Raw genomic sequence first — 7,274 nt, 5'->3', positions numbered from 1 at the left:
CTGCCCCACAGGGATGGTCGAGGGCCAACTGCTGTGCACACGCACGCACGCGGGCGCGCACACGCGCCGAGTTATGACTCGCTAACTAGCACAACGATTTAGACAGGGTTAGGGCTGGCTTGGTTGGCTAGCATGGTGGGGTTAGCTGGTCTGGTGGGTTGGGGCTACGGTTGGCTGGTCTGGTGGGTTGGGGCTACGGTTAGCTGGTCTGGTGGGTTGGGGCTAAGGTTAGCTGGTCTGGTGGGTTGGGGCTAAGGTTAGCTGGTCTGGTGGGTTGGGGCTAAGGTTAGCTGGTCTGGTGGGTTGGGGCTACGGTTAGCTGGTCTGGTGGGTTGGGGCTAAGGTTAGCTGGTCTGGTGGGTTGGGGCTAAGGTTAGCTGGTCTGGTGGGTTGGGGCTAAGGTTAGCTGGTCTGGTGGGTTGGGGCTAAGGTTAGCTGGTCTGGTGGGCCTGGACAGGTGATGGAGGCTACTGTTGTTTCAGAAGGCTACTGTTTCACACACACCCATGCACACACACACACGCACGCGCACACACTTCAGATTAAAGGATTCCGAGTCTACAGCTGGGAATGTGGCTGCTAAACACTGCCGTGTCACACCGGGTCTGGCTGGACTCTGTCATACCTTGGTTCATACCTCCCTCTCTCTCGCTCTCTTCCCCCATCTCTCTCTCTCTGTCTGACACACACACGCCCGTACCGTAACAGCAACAATGCAATAAGTCAGCGTCATACATGACCTCCGATTGACGTGAGCTGAGCAGACACACGGTGGAAAAGTCAAATATTTACTGTACACATGTTGGACTGAGCCCTCGCTGGCTTCGCTCTCAGACCAGCTCTGGCGCAGAACATGCCTCACACACACACACACACACACACACACATGTGCGTACACGTAGACACACACACGCGCACGATCACACACTCAAACACGTAGACACACACGCGCGCGCACGATCACACACACACTCGTACACGTAGACACACACACACACGGGCGGACGGGATCACACACACACATGTAGGTGTCTACGCACACCCGTGCACACGCACGTACACGTCGACGCGCATATACTGCGTGTGTGCATGAATGCAGACGCACGCACGCACGCGCAGACACGCACGTCGACGCACACGCATACCCGCACCCACGCGTGCACGCACAAGGGGGGCCGGCCCGTCCTCATTAGCAGGTGAAAGTGCTGGGAGGCAGGGTCTGTCCACGCTCTGACAGTGTACACACACGGCGTCTCAGACAGATTCCTCCCAAGGTCACCGAGTCCTGGCTGAACCCTCCCCTTTAATTGTGCCTGGTGTCAACGGATGTGGCCAGTCTCATCTGAACTGTCTAGAGACACTGTGCGTTTGTGTGTCTCTACATATGTGTGTGTGTGTGTGTGTCTCTGTGTGTGTGTGTGTCTCTTTGTGTGTGTGTCTCTGTTTGTGTGTCTCTACATGTGTGTGTGTGTGTGTGTGTGTCTCTGTGTGTGTGTGTGTCCCTGTTTGTGTGTGTGTCTCTGTGTGTGTGTGTGTGTGTGTGTCTCTGTGTGTGTGCGCATAGGTAGATCTCTAGGGAGAGATTCATTCTCTCAGTATAATGTGTTTATGCAGGTGTACAGTGTTTAGGAGTCTCGGAGCTGGCAATGTAAAGCTTTGTAGAATAGCAGCGCTTTAATAGATGGGCGTCTGGAACAATAGGAGTCATGTGGACGGGGGTTTGTTCCATACTGAACTCACGTAAAACCAAACAGGAGGTCTGTTTCTTGGCCCCCTCTGTCGACGTCTTCACCAGAGAGCAACTACATGGGCCCGTTCCCTTGGTTTCTGTTGCCATGGGTACGCTGAGCGATCTAAAGGAAGTTAGATGACCGTGTCTGCGTGTTGAAAAGTAGCTGTCGTTACAGCACCTAGCGCTGGCTTTGGAACGTCTGTCTCGTCAAGAATCTCATAGGGAGGAATCTGAGGGGATGGGGGGGGGGGGGGGTGCACGTATTTTCATTCTCTTCAACAGGCCTGCTGGCATCCCTCTCTCCTCCTCCCCTTCCCCTCGCTCTCTCTTCCCTCTCTTCCTCTCCCTTCCCTCTCCACTCTCTCTGTCCTCATCCCCCTCCCCTCCCTCTCTCTTCCCTCTCCCTTCCTTCCCGCTCCACTCCCTTTCTCCTCCTCCCCCTCCCCTCCCTCCCCTTCCCCTCTCTCCCTTCCCTCCCTTTACCCCCCCTCCCTCTCCCCTCCCTCTCTCTTCCCTCTCTCCCTCTCCTTCCTCTACCCCCCCTCCCTCTCTCCTCGCTTCCTCCTTCCCTCCCTCCCTCTCCCCAGCCTTACCTCCTGTCCTCTCCAGGGGTATCTCAGTCCTAATCAGACCGGCCTAGGCCCAGTCCCAGGACCAGACAGACAGTCTGGGAGCAGAGGAGAGACAGTCTACCGGGGTGCATGTGTGTGTGAGAGAGAGAGAGACAGAGATAGAAAAAGAGAGAGAGCCCTGAACCAGGGGGAGAAGAGGGGAGGAGAAGAGGGGAGGAGCCAGCAGGGAAAAGCAGGGAGGTGAAGAGGCCGACCGACGACAAGAGATGAGTTAGTCAGGACAGGAGTGGACAAGAGACGGGTGGGGGGTCTGAGGGCCGTGCGTGTGTCTGTGTGTGTGTGTCTGTGTGTGTGTCTGTGTCTTTGTATGTTTATGTCTGTGTGTACGTGAATCAGTGTTTGCGTGCCTGTGTGTGTGTGAGCGTGTGTGTTAGCGTGTCTGCATGTGTGCATATGTTTGCGTGCCCGTCTATAGGACTGTGTGTGTGTAAGCATGTGTGTGTGTGTGTGTGCGTGTATGTGTGTGTGTAAGCATGTGTGTGTGTGTGTGTGTGTAAGCATGTGTGTGTGTGTGTGTGTCTGTATGTGTGTGTAAGTATGTGTGTGTGTGTGTGTGTGTGTGTGTAAGCATGTGCGTGTGTGTGTGTGTGTCAGCCTCCACAGCCCCAGCAGCAGCTGTGTCGTCTCTGTCTCCGAGCAGGGAGGGTCACATGACACACTCACCCAGCCCCTCTGCTTACTGTCGCGGGCCGCGTAGCACACCAGCACAGCTCCAGGTAAACACTCCCGGGGCAGACACACAAATCATCCGTCAGAGACACCCCCGCCCCCCCCACTCCCCTCCTCCCCCCCCCCCCCCCCCCCCCCCCCCCTCTTGGAACAGCCTCTGCTCCCACAAAAGACCCCTTCCAGCCAGATACATGCTCCGGGATGGAGGTCGAGTTTTGAGAGGTACAGCCAAGGCGAGGTTAAATCGGCCGTTCTTTTCAAACGGGAGTTCTTTTGTTTTATCGGGTGGAGGACATGCGGCGCGAACCTCCATAACTCTGAGCTGAACTGTGGCTGTTAGCCTCGGGCTGGGGGGGCCTTGGTGTGAGGGAGGACGGTGGATCAGAGCAGGAGAATGCGACTTCGGTTGAAGCAGCCCTGCTGCCTGGATCCCTCTCCTCTCATCTACACACGGGCGTGCACACGTACGGCCAGGTTCGCACTGTGCTGTAGGGACGGGGTCTTGCCTATCAGACACACAAGGGAAACACGGACGGGAGGAATACAGGGACGTGTAGTTCGAGGAAAGCAGGAGGATTAGTGTGTGTGTGTGTCTTGATGAGCCGAGAAAGATCCAGTCTATTATCGGGACCTCATCAGCCTTATCTAACAACTTAGAGCTTTCTCACGACCAGGACCTGTCTGCTGCATAACCCTGGGCTGTGCTGGGGGACATGAAGGGGGGGGGGGGTGGAGGAGACAGAGGGAGAGAGGGATAGAGAGTGGGAGAAAGGAGGAGAGAGGGGCAAGGAGGAGGAAGGCAGAGGGGGAGAGAGGAGGAGAGGGAGGGAGGGGTGAAATAAAGAATAAGAGACAATGGGAGGGAGGGAGGGAGGGAGGGAGGGAGGGAGGGAGGGAGGGAGGGAGGGAGGGAGGGAGGGAGGGAGGGAGGGAGGGAGGGAGGGAGGGAGGGAGGGAGGGAGGGAGGGAGGGAGGGAGGGAGGGAGAAGGGGGAGCCTGATAAGACGGCAAATTGAATGTGACGTAGAGAGAAAAAAGCTAAAAAGAGGGAGAGTCCAAATCAAAATCCATCCTGAGGGAAACAGAAGGAGCGAGAGAAAGAAACAGCGAGAGGGGTAGTAATAGAAACACAGAGCGAGAGAGAGAGAGAACGATGGAGGGAGCGATAGAGGGAGAGCTGGAGTCAGATTTGCACGTCCCGTTTGGTCTCAGCTGAGCGGGGTCACCGGTAAGACGTGTCAGAGGAGAGGCAGAGAGTGGCCTCCATTCCTCCTTTCTGTCACTCTGTCGTTCTCACCCTCCCCTCCCCTTCGCCTGGGCCCCTGGGACCTTCTGGTGTGACTGTGTGAGCGAGGGAGAGAAGGAGGGAAGGAGGAGAAGCAGGAGGGAGGAGGAGGAAGACCCAGAAAGGGGGGAGAAAACAGCATGGTGTGTAGGAAGCGAGAGCATGAGGGAGGGAGAGAAAGAGGGAGTGAGGATGAGACAGAGAAAGAGAGAGAGAGAGTGAGAGACTTTAAATATATCTTTAGTGGGCAGTCAAAACTGCCAGCTAATCAACAGTTCCACCACAACAGCCATCTTCCTCTTACTTAACCTTGTTCAGCAAAACCCAATCAATTGAAAATGGTAATTTCCACACAGACCCCTCCCCATCCACTGTGCACAATTTATATCAACACATCAACAAACGCTTCCATCTTTCCCACCAGCTTGCAATATAATAACTCAATACACAACCTTGCCATGACCAGGCCCAGCAACACTGCCTTTGCATCGAGTGACCCTGCTCCCAAGAGCCTACTCTTCCATGTCTTCCATATGTGTGAGAGAAGGAGAGGGCGTGAGAGCGTGAGAGGGTGAAAAAAAAGCGAGAAACGAACAGAGGAGTGTGTCTGAAGCCAATCTGAACGGCGTCTCACAAACACGGGCAGCGGTGTGATGGAGCGTGGTGGGACCCAAATCTAATCCGTACCGCACAAAAGGAAAACAGCCCAGGGTCAGGGTTAGGTTGCTCTGTGTCTCTGGGGCTTGTTTACATGACGGCTATTGACTTGGCCTTCACGCTTGTCTGCAGAGGCTGGCCTGTGGCCACCGACCAGAGATCAGAGAGAGACAGGAGGAAGAGGACAGGGTGGAGAAGGGAGGCAGGGAGAGAGAGAGAGAGATAGAGAGAGAGAGAGAGAGAGAGAGAGAGAGAGAGAGACAGAGAGAGAGAGAGAGAGAGAGAGAGAGAGAGAGAGAGAGAGAGAGAGAGAGAGAGAGAGAGAGGGAGATACATATGAAATCAAAAATATATAATTTGATTCTTCTTATTATACACTGTATAGTTGGTTGATTATTATGATGGTCCATCATATATAACCTGGCATTATTATAACAGTCTGTTGGTGATTGATAATCAAGGTCTGTGGTACGTTTATAGTTACATGTGTTGTCGCTTCACTGTGGACTGCTTTGGCAACGTTGTTAACCTGAACATTCATGCCAATAAAGCATATTGAATTGAATTGAAAGATGGGCAGCTGTATCAACCTGCAGCTGCAAGGCATCGAGACCTCCCTCGGAGCGGCGGCCATCTTGGACATGACCGTTGGAAGGCTGTATCTCGATAAGCTCTGGTCCTCGCCTTCCCTGAAGTCCCAACCCTTCACCAGCTACTGGGACTTTCTGCCAGCCAGTCAGCTAAGATACACCCAAATACAATCAGACGGACCGGGTCGATAAGAACAGTTTTAGGGTTTCATCTCAGCGTTTCCCAGTTTTTTTCCGAGGGGAAGCCCTGAGGATCGAGAGAGCGGCGAGCAGCGGTGAACCTGGAGCGCCACAGGGAGAGGATGGATGCCCAAATGTGCAAATATTTGGCTTTCGGTGTCTGCGAGCGGGTCCAACACTTCTAAACGGCCTGGCTGAAACATCCTGTCAGCCCACACATTCTTCCCCTGCGCGAGGAAAGACCTCCGACATACTGGTATGACCCCTCTCTCCCCCTCTCTCCCCCTCCGTCCCTACATCCCTCCTTCCCCCTTTCGCTCCTACCTCTTCACCCTACTGCTCCCTCCCTCAGAACCCCCCCCCTTCCCCCCTCCCCCTCTGTTCTGATCTATCTGTCTCCCCCCCCCCCCCCCCCCTTCTCTCCCTGCACTGTCATCACACTGTCTGACGTCTATCTGACAGGAGCAGCAGGGAGTGAGAGGAAGCTGGCCCCGGTAGCTGGTCTGGGGTCAGCTGTGTTGTCCTTCCTTTAATGGTTCAGGAAGGGATCTGCTGGGAGGTAGTCTGACCTTAGACCTGCGTCTACCCGGAGACAGACAGAGACAAACAGAGAGGCAGATAAACAGACAGACGGAGGAAAACAGGCAGGCAGGCAGGCAGGCAGGCAGGCAGGCAGGCAGGCAGGCAGGCAGGCAGGCAGGCAGGCAGGCAGGCAGGCAGGCCATCACTGGGTCCATCACTGTTATCTGTTGGAGCATACCCCACTTGACCACTCTAGACAAGGACTTATTAATAGACCTGGACATCTGTGTGTGTGTGTGTGTTGATGCGTGTATGCATGTGCTGGCGCTTTAGTTCTATTTGTGTCTTTGTGTGTGCATGTGTGTATGTGTGTGCGTTTGAGCGTGTGTGTGTGTGTGTGTGCGTGTTTTGTCTGGGGAGGACAGATGTTATCAATACTCAAAGGCATCCATCAGAAACGACACTTTTCCGCAATACCCAGTTCAACCCAAACAGCCGGCGTTCCACGCACTATCTGCTCCGGGGGCGGGATGTTGAGAGGCTTGACTTATGCAGCCTGTCAGTAAGGAACTGCCCAATCGTCACGCCGCGACGCCAGCCAGCCCGGTTTGCCTTCTTAGTATTTTCCCTGCGATAGGTAACATGGCCAAACAAGCCTCCCTTTCTCTCCTCTCAACCTGAAACAACACGGGACGACCGGCGGCTACAGCACCTCGCTTTTCACACCCCTGGGACAGGCCGGTGTGTGTGAGTGTGTGTGTGCATGCGTGCGCCCGAGTGCGTGTGTACGCATGTGTGAGTGTGTGCACGAGTGTGTGTGTTTGTGTGTGTGTGTGTGCGTGCGTGTGTGTTCTGGTTAAATGTTGTTTCAGGTTGTGAGGGAGAGCAGGGCTGGAGCCTGGAGGACAGGCTGCCACTGACAGCGCTGGCACTGCCAGAGTGATTCATGGGGTCATTGGACGATCTCCGCATGTTGATTCGGGTAATCGGATTGGGAATAAGGTTGC

This window comes from Hypomesus nipponensis, chromosome 13 (genome assembly GCF_054491055.1).
Source record: "Hypomesus nipponensis isolate SF chromosome 13, ASM5449105v1, whole genome shotgun sequence".
In the NCBI taxonomy this organism is placed as follows: Eukaryota; Metazoa; Chordata; class Actinopteri; order Osmeriformes; family Osmeridae; genus Hypomesus; species Hypomesus nipponensis.
This window is presented reverse-complemented; position numbering follows the sequence as displayed.